At 43.3% G+C, this 14,096-nt stretch overlaps 1 non-coding gene across 1 annotated transcript; it reads left to right on the top strand.

The window, feature by feature from the left end:
• The first annotated feature begins 3,994 nt into the window (after positions 1–3,994).
• trnak-uuu (transfer RNA lysine (anticodon UUU)) lies at positions 3,995–4,067 on the top strand. Its single transcript has one exon. It is a non-coding gene; the product is annotated as a tRNA-Lys (tRNA).
• Positions 4,068–14,096: the final 10,029 nt, after the last annotated feature.

Here is a 14,096-nt window from a genome sequence, read left to right as displayed (position 1 = left end):
CATAAAGACCTGGATGACTCAGAACTGTCTGCTTCTAAATTCAGACAAAACTGAAGTCGTTATCTTTGGACCTGAGCGTTTCAGGGAGAAATTGTCTAGCTATATAGTTACTCTAGATGGTATTTCATTGGCTTCTAGTTCTACAGTGAGGAACCTTGGAGTTATTTTTGACCAGAATTTATCATTTGACTCGCATATAAAACAGGTTTCTAGGACTGCCTTCTTTCATCTTCGTAATATTGTTAAAATCAGGAACATCTTGTCTCAGAGTGATGCAGAAAAACTAGTCCATGCATTTGTTACTTCAAGATTGGACTACTGTGGCAGAAAGATTTAGAAAAAGATCTTGATGATGAGCTTTGGACCAACATGTGTCATAATGTCTTTGTTTCTCTATCCTGTAACAAAATTATTGAGCAGAATTATAAATTCATGCATAGAATGTACTTAACACCAATTCGTCTTAGCAAGATGTATCCCACTGTGTCCTCTAAATGTCATCGCTGTAAAAAATCTACTGGTTCCTTTATTCACGTATTTTGGAATTGCAAGAAATTAAACCATTTCTGGAATGCAGTACACGATCTGACAATCAAACTGATGCAAATTCAATTCAAACTCTCACCTCTATTGTACCTCTTTGGTACAGATTCAGATGGTACACTAGACTCCATCTCCAATAAAAGGATTGGTATAATTGTTTATGTAGCCAAAAAATGCATATTGCTCAACTGGAATCAAGCTACCCCACCTACAATTAATCTGTTTAAAACAATTATGAATGACACAATGCAATTGGAACATCACACCTACCACTTGAAAGGTAAAGGGGATCTTTTTGAGCAAACATTTGGACCCCTGATTATCACTTGACCTCCTTGATTTTGTTTCTCATCTTGACCTAACACATGACTTGTACTTGTGTTTACCTTTTTTCTATGATAACACTGATAACAATAATACACTTGATTTATGTTATTGTATTTATGTTTATTATTTTAAATTTTTTGTTTATTAAGATGTTTTTGTGCTCTCAACTCACGTATATGCATCCTAATATTTGTAGTACTTAATTTGCTCTCTCTCAGCCTATCTGTGTGTTCAGTGTGTTGTGTATGTGTAAAAAAAATTTAAATTCAATAAATAAACAATTGAAAAAAAAAAAAAAAAAGATTGGACTACTGTAATTCTTTATTATTGGGCTGTCCCACATATTCTCTGAAAAGCCTTCAGCTGATCCAAAATGCTGCAGCCAGAGTTTTGATGAGAACTAACAGGAGAGATCATATTTCTCCAGTTTTAGCTTCTCTTCATTGGCTCCCTGTTAAATTCAGAATAGAATTTAAGATTCTTCTCCTTACATATAAAGCTCTTAATGACCGAGCTCCATCATATCTTAAAGATCTCATTGTAAGATATTTTCCTAACAGAGCACTTCGTTCCCAAACTGCAGGTTTACTTGAGGTTCCCAGAGTTTCTAAAAGTAGAATGGGAGGCAGAGCCTTCAGTTATCAGGCCCCTCTCTTGTGGAATAAGCTGCCAGTAAATGTCCGGGAAGCAGACACCCTTTCCACTTTTAAGACCAGGCTTAAAACTTTCCTTTTTTATAAAGCTTATAGTTAGGTCTGTTGAATCTGATAGTGTATCTGCTAGTGTGTCTTGTCCTGCCTCCACCTCTGGCACCCTCTATACTTTCATTACCCCCTACCCGAACCAGGGTTTGAATCCCATTCCCGCTTATCTTACCTCTTTTATTTCTCCCCCTACCCGAACCAGGGTTTGCATCCCCACCCCGCTGTGACTGGTGTGCAGTTGGTGAGAGTGAGTTGTATGGCTTTGTTTTTGCTGGTATTTTTAGTGAATATAGGACTGTTTAGGTGAATTTGTCTGCTGTATCTGCTAGTGTGTCTTGTCCTGCCTCCACCTCTGGCACCTTCTATACTTTCATTAACCCCTACCCGAACCAGGGTTTGAATCCCATTCCCGCCTATCTTACCTTTTTTATTTCTCCCCCTACCCGAACCAGGGTTTGCATCCCCACCCCGCTGTGACTGGTGTGCAGTTGGTGAGAGGCTGAGGTAGCTTGTGGCTGTAAAAAGATGATTGTTGTGGTGTGAGGAGCAGATCTATATAGGGAGTATAGGGAATTACTCACTGAGTCTGGTCCTTTATTTATTTTTTCGTTAGCACAAGTTTCTTGTGTTTACCTTGAATAGGGATGGCTCAGGTAATCCTGAAACATCCCATAGTTAAGCTGCTATAGGCCTAGACTGCTGGGGGGCCTCATCTGTCACACCTTTCCTCACTTTACTCTCTTTATGTACTGTACAGCACGGTTAGTGAGATCCAGATCCATGTGGGCACTCAGGACGGATTTAAATAGCGACTCTGAATGGACGGTAAACCCGCACTGAAGGCCCAGTGAGCCAAAGCACGGCCGCCACTGACAAATATATTTGAAACCTGTCAATATGCTAACTTTGCGTCTTTACCTCTATAACTGATGTTATATGTAAAACAGAGCACATGGTCAATGAGCTTTTTAAAAATCTTTATTTTAAAGAAAACCATCAAAACAAGAGTTTTTCTGGAAGAGATTTAAATAAGTTCTGAATATGCATAGAAGAGAGGTTACATTTGAGTCTATTTTCTTTGTACAAAACTTAAAACAAAAACCTGAAGTCTGCACACTGAGGAAAACTGGTTTTGAGGATATTAATGAAATTTCCTCCTAATAACCAACTTGGGTCGGTGTCCCCAGTGGAACATTTTATTTGTAGTCTGCAGGTTTCATGTTTTCAGCTGGAGATGGATGCTTTTTGTTCTGTATGTTACATATTTTTATCTTGATCAGGACATTCAGAACGCTTGCATGCACAGGTAAGTCCAGCTTCAGTTCCAGGTGTACTCGTCCATTTAACTGGACCACCATGTTGTCCCAGCGTACATGCACGGGATAGACTGTGTAGGAAACCTTCATGACATTCTGCTGCCTCTAACTTTCTCTGTGGGACATCACGCTGCATGTAAGTGCAGCTGAAATCGCTGCCAACATGTTGTCTTTAAGTCACCTGAAGGGGGATTTTCTCACATGAGGCTGCGGTTACAAAATCAGGATTTTATTAGAGCAGAGCGACAGTCTGGACATGCTTTAAGTGACCACGAGTTGACACGTAGTCTTAATGGGCTGATTTTCAGTTTATCCGTCTGACAGAAGAAACAGAAAAATATGTGGATGAGAGTAGCTTTATTGGGAATTTGGCTGGAAATATACACTCATTCTTTCCTGTTTTTACTAAAAGATGCAGAAATATTAAACTCTGTAACATGTGTTTAGTGCACCAACCCATGCCAACTCAGTTAGCATATATACAGTTATAGGAATAGTTTACTGAATGTCCCATCTTGTAGACAGCCTCAGTGTTGCATTTCCAGTCCAGTCTGCTGTCCAGGTGAACCCTCAGGTATCTGTAATCCTCAACCACCTCTTCACGAGGATGGAGACGCTGTTCAGCTGACTGCTGCTCCTCCTAAAATCCACAATCATCTCTTTTGTTTGTATTCAGATGAGGCGATAGTTTATTTTCTATAGATTTGATAGTTTCGTGTAGATGTGCTGAGGTGTGACAGGGAAGCTGTTGGTACATGGAGGATGTGAGGTCTGTAGCAGGAGGCAGCAGCATGCTGAGTTTGTCTGAACTCTTCCATCTGTCTGATCCCACATTATCCCAAAGCCTGTGAGCTTTTCCATTCCTGACCACACATCCCTCACACTGTTCTGCTGCAGATAGTTTCCCACCGACTTGCTCTCTTCCTTTTTTCTTCACACTCCTCCTTAACTCCCTGTTTCCCTCCATGAAGGCCTTCTTCTTTATGCTCAGTGGCTGCAACACAAGTTCACATCAACCAGGCGTTTGTTCAGAAAACAGCGTCACAGCTTTGGACTCAGGAAGTGTTTCAGATGTCAGCTGTCACTCAGGCACACTCTCATAGGGCCTGGATAGCTCAGTTGGTAGAGCATCAGACTTTTAATCTGAGGGTCCAGGGTTCAAGTCCCTGTTCAGGTGTAGAAATGTAATCTACCACTTAACCTGTACTTCTCTCTATGCTGCACTCTGTTTCTACACTGTCACCTCTGACAGAGCCTGGCTGATGCTTTTCCTTCTATGTAGCTTATTGTTAGCTTTGCTGTTAGCCGCATCGTTATATCCTCATTGCTGAAGATCGCAGAATGCAAGCAAACAGGCAGCCTACTCACGTGAAGCTCTCTCTCTCTAAATTCATATGACATGCCCAGAGCTTGGGTGTCTGATGTGGCAATGAAAAGTGGAATTACAACCATAATCGTCAGATGGATGTGCTGCGGTCAAGACTTTAGAGTAGCAACTGTATTGATGCAAGGGAAATTAAGGGTAAATGCGCGCAGCTTTTGGCAGCCTATGACATTACGCACCCCCTTGCGCGGCCGCAGACAGTTCATTTGTGTTTAATAGGCCTGCATAAATAAATACTTATTCATTTAATTTTTTTTTTAAGCGGGTCGGGTGGGGTTGGGTTAAAAATCATTGTGTAATCTTTCGGGTCGGGCGGGCTGGGTTGGCTGCGTGATGGGTCGGGTTGGGGCGGGCCGTAAAAACCCGCGCAACACTACTACACTGTCACCTCTGACAGAGCCTGGCTGGTGCTTTTCCTTCTATGTAGCTTATTGTTAGCTTTGCTGTTAGCCGCATCGTTATATCCTCATTTGTAAGTTATATAAACTATAGAATAATTCTATATAAACTATAGAAATCACCTTAAATACACCAGTTGCAGAGTGTTGATCACATTCACTGAAACTACAACAGGTTAAGAGCATTTATCATGAATAGTTCTGCTTTATATCAGGGCTTCTTTTCACTTAGATTTCACTATTTGGACAATCTGTAATGAATGAACACCCAGAACAGAACACAAGACATTACAGAGATAAATCAACGCTGGTGCAGTTTAAACAACAAGGACATTGTTTGCTTCATTTAAGTGGCAATAAAACAAAGCACTTCATCAGAAAAATCAGTGTCAGAAATATATTTTGTAAAGGCCTCAAGAGACATAGATGTTGGAGGAAGTTGCGTAAACTGTGATGATGTCACAAGTTCAGTCGCAGTGGTGCTTCCAGCTTCTCTGGAGTTTGGTTTGTTCCACATAAGGAGCAGTATTCTTTAGTATTTCAGCTTTAGACTGACAACATTTGTTGCTCAGTTTTCCTCTGAGCCACAGAGATGCTCAGCTTTCATTGTGTCCAATAACTGCAGCTTCTAAAGTGGATTTCATAGCACTGCTGCATCTCTGACAGTTATCAGATCTTTTGGGTGGAAACACATACATCACAACCCTCTGAATCTGCTTTCAGTCCCACTTGAACAGTCTCTCACAGTTTCAGACACAAAATGTGTCTTTTAGTTTGAATCTCAGCTGATATCTACAACAACTGTAGAGGGACTCATATCATTTCACCAGCTGGTGTGATAAACTTACAGAAACAGCTCAGGAGCAGCACCGGGGATCTTTTGGGAGAAAAGGGGATTCTCTTGAATCCCATGGAGGGAGCCAGTGAAGTAAAGATTGATGCATAAAAGCATTAAAAACCTCTCCTGTAAGTTCTCTGTTCAAGTTTTATTTAGGTTCAGCTGCATGTTTCTCTTTATTGAATCTTTAAGCCCTCATAGATCAGTCTGATCCCAACAGAAGTCTGGCAGGTTTACTTGGTTGCTGTAGTTCACTAAAGCAGGACTCTGAGCAGGGCCCTCTGCTAACAGGCTCCTCTCCTTTAGAGCCAGTGGCAGGGTTGGGTTTGGGAGGTGACGTTGCTCTGTGCTTTAAACAGCAGGCTTTGATCCACCAAACTTCAGTTGGTTTATGATCTGCTTTTCAGAGGATTTGTAAATGACTAAATAAATATCAACACTGACTAAACCTTCAACTTAACCTGAACTATGCAGAAGTTTGACTGGTTTGGATAAGGTCAGGATCACACTCAATGGACACATAGAGGAACTGATTTACTTCCTTTCCTTCTTCAGAATCAGAATCAGCTTTATTGGCCAGGTTTGACTAAACAAACAAGGAATTTGACTCCGGTAACTTCACTCACAAAGTACAACACTCAACAATAACATGAAATAATAAAAATTAAAATGCAGAACAGTAAGAGTTGAATTGATTATAAATATAAATAAATAGAAACTATGGGTGGGAATGCTATTCCTGGGTGTTCAACAGAGTGACTGCTTGGGGGAAGAAGCTGTCTTTGTGTCGTCTGGTTTTGGCAAGCAGTGCCCTGTATCGTCTGCCAGAGGGGAGGGGATTGAACAGTTTGTGACCAGGATGTGAGGGGTCTGCAGAGATTTTTACTGCCCTTTTCCTGGCCCTGGACCGGTACAGGTCCTGTATGGAAGGGAGGTCAGTTCCAATAATCCTCTCTGCAGCCCTAATTGTCCGTTGCAGTTTGGCCCTGTCTCGTTTGGTGGCTGACCCAAACCAGACAGTGATGGAGGTGCAGATGACAGACTGGATGATCGCCGAGTAGAAAGTGGTCAGCAGCTCCTTAGGCAGATTAAACTTCCTTAGCTGTCTCAGGAAGTATAACCTCTGCTGGGCCTTTTTCTGGATAGTGACAATGTGGGGAGACCATTTTAGGTCCTGTGAGATGGTTGATCCCAGGAACCTAAAGGAATCCACATTGGACACTGTTTCGTTCTGAATGGTGAGTGGGTGGAGTTGGGGGGGCTTCTCCTAAAGTCCATTTTCATCTCCACAGTCTTCTTGGGGTTAAGCTCCAGATGGTTCTGACTGCACCACTGGACCAGCTGCTCCACCTCCTGTCTGTAGTCAGACTCATCCCCATCCTGGATCAGACCAATGACAGTGGTGTCATCCGCAAACTTCAGGAGTTTTACAGATGGGCTCTTTGAGGTGCAGTCATTTGTGTAGAGGGAGAAGAGCAGTGGGGAGAGGACGCACCCCTGTGGGGCGCCTGTACTGATAGACCGGGTCTTTGATGAGGTACTCCCCAGTCTGACATGCTGCTGCCTGTCTGACAGGAAGCTGATGATCCACTGACAGGTAGAGGCAGGCACTGATAACTGAGTGAGCTTCTGGTGTAGGAGTTCAGGCATGATGGTGTTGAACGCCGAGCTGAAGTCCACAAACAGGATCCTGGCGTACGTCCCTTGGGAGTCAAGATGTTGCAGGATGAATTGCAGTCCCATGTTGACGGCATCATCCGCCGACCTGTTTGCCCTGTAGGCAAACTGCAGAGGGTCCAGCATGGGTCCTGTTATGTCCTTCAGATGGGACAGCATCAGTCTTTCAAAGGATTTCATGACCACAGATGTCAGGGCGACAGGCCTGTAGTCATTCAAACCTGAGATGGAGGATTTTTTGGGGACTGGGATGATGGTGGAGCTTTTGAAGCAAGAGGGCACTTCACATAGTTTCAGGGACCAGTTGAAGATCTGCGTGAAGATTGGCGCCAGCTGTTCAGCACAGACGCGCAGACAAGAGGGTGATACGCCATCAGGTCCTGGAGCCTTCTTGATCTTTTGTTTCTGAAAGAGACTGCGCACATCCTTCTCACAAATCGTCAATGCAGGTGGGGGGAGGGGGTTGGGTGTTGAGGGGAAACCCATTGTACGTGATGGGTGTGATAATGGGTGCTTTTCAAACCTGCAGTAAAAGTTGTTCAGGTCATCAGCCAGTCTGAGATTATCATCAGGGTGGGGGGATGGTTTCTTGTAGTTGGTGACCTGTTGCAGACCTTTCCAAACTGATGCAGGATCATTTGAAGCTAAATTATTTTTTAGCTTCTCACTGTAGGATCTTTTGGCCACATTTATTTCCTTAGACAGTTTGTTCCTGGCCTGCTTATACAGATCCTGGTCCCCACTCCTGTAGGCCTCCTCTTTGGCTTGGCGTAGCTTCCTAAGATTAGGAGTGAACCAAGGTTTGTTGTTATTGTAAGTGCAGAAGGTCTTGGTTTGCACACAGATGTCCTTGCAAAAACTGATATATGATGTTACAGTGTCAGTGAGGTCATTGAGGTCTGTAGCTGCGGCTACAAAAACACTCCAGTTGGTGCAGTCAAAGCAAGCCTGCAGCTCCAGCTTGGATTCCGTTGTCCAGTTCTTAACAGTCTTTACCACGGGTTTAGAAGTTTTCAGTTTCTGCTTATAGGTTGGGATGAGGTGAAGCAGACAGTGGTCTGAGAGTCCTAGAGCTGCCCGTGAAACGGCGCGGTAGGCATCTTTTAAAACGGTGTAACAGTGGTCCAAAGTGTTTTTGTCCCTGGTGGGAATCTTGATATGCTGTCTGTATTTAGGGAGTTCCTTACTGAGATTGGCGCTGTTAAAATCCCCAACAATAATGGCGAGAGAGTCCGGATGGTTTTTCTCAATGTCTGTTATCCGATCAGCCAGTTGTTGTAACGCGTCTACTACACAAGCTTGTGGTGGGATGTAAACACCGACCATAACAAACGACGAGAATTCTCATGGAGAATAGAAGGGCAGCAGTTTATGAAGAGAGTCTCTAAGTGTGGGCTGCATGTTTTTCCCAGCACTGTGATATCTGTGCACCAACCTTCGTTTAAATAGAAGCATATTCCTCCACCTTTCGTTTTCCCTGCTAATCGTGTATTCCGATCTGAACGGATGAGTTGAAATCCAGGCAGTTGGAGTGCGTTGTCCGGGATTCTATCGCTGAGCCATGTCTCGGTGAAACACAGGGCAGCAGATCTCCGTAAGTCTGAGTTGGTTTGGTTTAGAAGCAGCAGCTCATCCATCTTATTTGCTAGATACCGCACGTTTGCGAGATGAATTGCTGGGAGCGAGGTGCGTAGTCCCCGCTTCCTTAATTTCACTAGCACGCCAGCTCTCTTCCCCCGCTTGCGTCTCCGACAGATTCGGTGGAGAAGTGCAGCTCCTCCAATCAGTATTTTGGAAAAAGTTGTTGGGTCGGAAAAAAAAGGAGAAAAAGTTCCAAAAGAGCTTGGCCTGATGCTTAGCAGTTCTTCCCTTGTAAAAGTTACTGATAAATTATCGCAGAAAACGTGATAAACACACAAAAACAGACAAAGTACAAGAGAGCGAAGTCCCGAGGCTGCCATTTGCGGCGCCATGGCAACTTCATTGGCTGTTCTTAGTGACACAGAAGACGGGATGGTGAATGAAGAACTGCAGCTAACATTCTTCACAGAGCTGGTGTGGACGGGGGAAGATGATATTTACTGTTGAGGTGAATGGAGACGGTTCTGTGTTCCATGTCATGTAAACATTCCTTTCAACACCCCGACTGATTCATAATGAAACTGCTGCCTGTGCAGAAATCAGAGCAAAGGGTTCAGTGGAACAGTTTTTCTGCACAGAAAGGTTCCTAACTGAGTTCAATAACAGGAAAAGGTCAAAAATCATGAATGTAAGGTGATGCGTTTATGTATTTTATAGGTCAAAGTCCAGAGAGAAGAGCTGCAGGACAGCACATCTGAGCATCTGGAAGAATAGCTCAGACTGTTTGGTGAATGTTTTCAACCTCAGAGGTTCTGGGATCTAAACTTATGACTCAGTGAAGTTTCAGCTCCAAACACTAAAAATATAAATTGAAAAACACTCCAGAAACATCTTCAGGTGTGAAGGTGGCTTGGTGAGTTTCACAGAGACCATAACTTGCCAGTGGTGCAACAGCTGGTTCAAATCCTGCCTGTTATTTTCATATCTTCGTTTCAGTTTAATTTGACTTCATGAAGGAGAGAAACAGCGCTGGCTGCAGCTCTGAAGAAGTCTCAACATTATGACTGCTTATACATTCAAAGATGGGGTGTTACACAAAAGTGGACGACCTGCACAGGACAGATAAGTTTTCCAGTCACTAACTTGACCTCTAAAGCTGCCCAGCTGCAAACTAAAGGAACAGATTGTGCCCCAGCAGACAGGGTAAACACAATAGTTTACAGATAAACATGTGTTTGATCATATGTGAGGCAGCCTTTCCCTGTAAGACTGAGCCAGAAAAACAACAGCCAGCACATGCAGAGAATTACATTCTCCATCACATCTCCCTCCTTTTGATCACACATGTTCATATTAATTAATGTTTTTATGTCCTGCCGGCGGGACGTTGCATACTTCAGGGCAAATCTGGGATTTTCCTCAGCCCCCCTTTATATGTACCTAAATCTGTTATATACCATTGGAAAGCTAAGGGTCTTGTATTCCAATGATGTATCCAGGATACAATCAGAACTGTGGACACAATAAACACTTACGTAAAACCAGTCGCAAATACAAAAAAGTGTCAAAGTCACCTATAAAGCCTTACAGTATTCTAAGAGAAGATACAACTCCAACAACAATGGTCCTGATACGTTGGCAAGAGTCCAGTAAATGTGCTCAACTAAAATAGTTAGTCTACAATAACTCTTTCGCCCACAACGACACAACTGCCTTTTGAAATGTAATCATTTGTGTGCAGGACATTTTTTGATACGATTTTTCCTTTTTTGTTTTTCCAACTGTCCTTTTAGGTACATACCTATCAGAAGGCCTGATAAGATACTTGAAGGTCCTGCACAAAACACAGAAGTAGACTTTCTTGTTCCACTTCATGGACATTGCTTTTGTGAATGCATCTTGCACAAAGAACATGGCAGAAGCAGAGGTGAGGTTCCTTTGCACCAGAAGGCATTCAGGGAGACCTTAGCCTTGGAGTTAGCAGAGACAGGGTCTACCACCACAGCTGAATCTGGACCATTTCTTGCCAGTCATCACAAACCTGTGCACATATCAGACGCAGCACAGCTGGATGCTTGAGGTGCAGACACTGCCAGACCAAGGCCCAATCCCAATTCTATTTTCTACCCCTTCGCCTACCCCTCGCCCCTACCCCTCGCCCCTTCAAACGGAGGGGTAGGCGAAGGGCTAAGAATGTCACCCCTTCGAATTGGGACAGCACTTCACACCCACGAACGTAATTAGTCCGCGCCGTCAGTTGTTACGTAACCAAAAGCGACAGCTTTAGCCAGAAGTAAACAAACATGCTTGCTGCTGTGGTGTTCGCGCTCTCCTGGGCTATTCGGATATTTTTTTTAAATATCTGCGTCGAATCGACGGAGTGCCATCAGGCAAAGGCGTCTTCGACATCTGGGAGCATTGCTGGATCTTGTTACGGTATGTAGAATTATAAATTAAAACAAATAACGCTTGTGAGTGAGCAGCTGGGAGCTTCCAGAGCCGGCGTGTGAATATGATAATGTCTGTGTGTGTTTGAAAGTGCTTCTAACTGTACATTTGTGATCTCGTGTAATATAGAAACAATTTGCTTGTCTCGTTGGATTTGCTGATTTATTGACTGGAGTAGTATCCTAACCTGGCTAACCTAGCTGAAAGCATAAGCTAACGTTTAGCCTTTGTTACTCGCCTCGTTCCGTTTGGGATAAACATGCAGCTCATGCGTTTCTGAAGCGGTTTTCTTTGTACCAGGTTCAGATTTGATGACTTAAATAAATGCACTGCATTGTGTGTGCTATCACTGTGTTGGTTTGGGAGGATAAAAGCCTGATCTTTCCATGTTTTTCTTTCCAGCAGACGGGTCATCCTACAAACCATTGCCCATTGGACCACAACATGTACCCCAATTTTTTTGTTATCCCTTGTATAATAAATCTCTTCATACCAATATCCGTTCCAGTCGTTCATATGATGTTGATGTGATAATCATGCTCACAAACCTTTTGTCCTTAATTTATTTTATTAGGCTCACATTACAGACTGGTAAGGCAGCTTATTTTCAGAAATCGTGCAAATAACAGCTTAAAGTGTCTGCTGTAAAGTGTCTGCTGCAAATATGGACAATAAACAGTATGAATATAAACAGTATGAATATAAACGGGCAACAGTGCAATCATGAAGAACGAGATGACCGGAGCAGGAACAGCGGAGGTGCTGCATGGGCTCAGTGATGTTCTGGTGGAACAAGACACGATATGACATTATAGCATGCACTTTCATCCATTGTAAAAAATTAAAAAAAGGTGTTTCAGAATGCGGTAGTGGTGGCTGTGTGTACAATAGGTGCATGGCGCATAAACTCACCGTAAAGTTTGTCTATCATGCGCTCAAACAGAGCTAAAAAGCGCTCCGTTTTCTGCTCCCTCCTCGAGGCGCTTCTGCTCCTTCAGGCTCTCCTGTATCAGGTAATCCATTATGGGATTGGACTTCCTACTTCTTTTTGGGGATGGGGATGACTTTAGAAACAGATCTTCGTTTTCGGCGCTAAACCTGATCAGGCTCTTTGTTTGTGCTTGAGTCCCTGTGAATCAGTCACGTATATGAATACTTGTGATAATAGGTAGCGAAATGACGCTCAAAAGGAACTTCTCTATGGTTAACCAATTACATTGCTTGTAAATACTCGTGTTACAATTAAAAAAAAACAACTCTTTCACAGCACCTTCACATGCATTGACCGATTACTCCATGTAAAATAGCGACTTTTCCCATGTGCGTTTATAAGAGAAAATAACTACACATTACCACCATGTTAAACTCACACAATACACTAGTTATCACAACCTAAAATGATTAAAACAGTTAAATTATGGCAAAAAAAAATAGAAGAACTTACATTTGTGTGGTGCTCTTGCTTCTGCCATTTTTAAAAGACTCGCGATCTCCCGGTAGTCGCGTTGTATTCTGGGAAATATATCATACCCCTTCAAACGGAGTCTGCCTGGCCGAACCCCTCCGTTTCAAGGGCTACAACGGAGGGGTAGGGCTAAGGGGAAGGGCTTTGGAAGAGTATTGGGACAACACTACCTCTTCACGTGAACGCGCAAAACGGAGGGGAAGGGGTAAGGGGTAGGGCCAAGGGGTGAATTGGGATTGGGCCCAAGACTCCTGTGAAGTGTGATGGGCCCCTATGCTTTGTGCCAGGCAGAGACCGCTACAATGATTAGCATGTTGCCAACAGCAAAAAATGTCAATACAAATTGTAAATACTGTTCAGTGTGGTTTGCTATGTCATTATTTATGTATATAAACTAATTGCATTTAGAACAAACTATTTGTTTGGACTTTTATTGCATGCACAAAGCTCTGGTTGTAGACAAAATGTGTTTGTGCTTCCGTTTCTCTTTGTCAGTATTTCCAACAGAGGATCTGAATGTGCGATAAGACAGTCCCAAGTGTAACCTTTCATTAGAGCCCAAGATCATGACTGTATGTTGAAGCGTTCAGGAATGGCAGCCTTTTTTCCCCAAGGCTCTCCAAATGGCACAGCTTTGGCACAGCTTTGGCACAGCTTTGGCATGCCTGGTCCTATCCTTAGAATAACCTGTACAAAATACTCAGTTTTTGTTGTATTACAGTCAAATTTGAAGGGGGACTAGATGAATGTTGGTATCGTCACTTTGTCAAGACTCTCAAATAGTTTCTCAAAGTCTCTTTTTAAGATTTCAGACTGATTCTCTCTGATGTCCACTGCACCAACATGCACAGTCAGCTGTTTCCCCCCTTGGTGTTTTGCCAGTACCTCAGGTAGTAATCTTGTGATGTCAGAGACAGCGGCACTTGGATAGCTGCATGTAACCATTCTGTTTATGTTTATATTAGATATGGCTCCGTCTCCAAGCACAAGAGTATCACTCGGCACAGTTTCTCTGTCCATCTGCTGCTTTGTACCGTCTCTCTGTCTGTTACACTCAGTCACATTTGGCTCTGACAGTGGTGAAAATCTGTTTGTTAACTTTATTCCAGGTGATGTTAAATATCCTCCGTTGATTTCAACAGTTTGACGTTTCTTTGGCTTAGCACCAAGTCCATTTTTTTGGGGGGGGGCTTTTTATGCCTTTAATGATAGGACAGTTGGGGAGAGACAGGAAGCAGGGGGCAGAGAGAGGGAAGACACGCAGCACAGGGCCTCTCGGTGCGGAACTGGAACCGGGGCCAGCTGCAGCGAGGACTATAGCCTCTGTACATGGGGCGGCTGCTTAACCCACTACACCACCGACCGCCCCACCAAGTCCATTTTAAGTGTCTTTACAGAGTCTTGGAAAATATACA

The sequence above is a fragment of the Odontesthes bonariensis genome, chromosome 11 (assembly GCF_027942865.1).
Source record: "Odontesthes bonariensis isolate fOdoBon6 chromosome 11, fOdoBon6.hap1, whole genome shotgun sequence".
Lineage (NCBI taxonomy): Eukaryota > Metazoa > Chordata > Actinopteri > Atheriniformes > Atherinopsidae > Odontesthes > Odontesthes bonariensis.
This window is presented reverse-complemented; position numbering and strand designations above follow the sequence as displayed.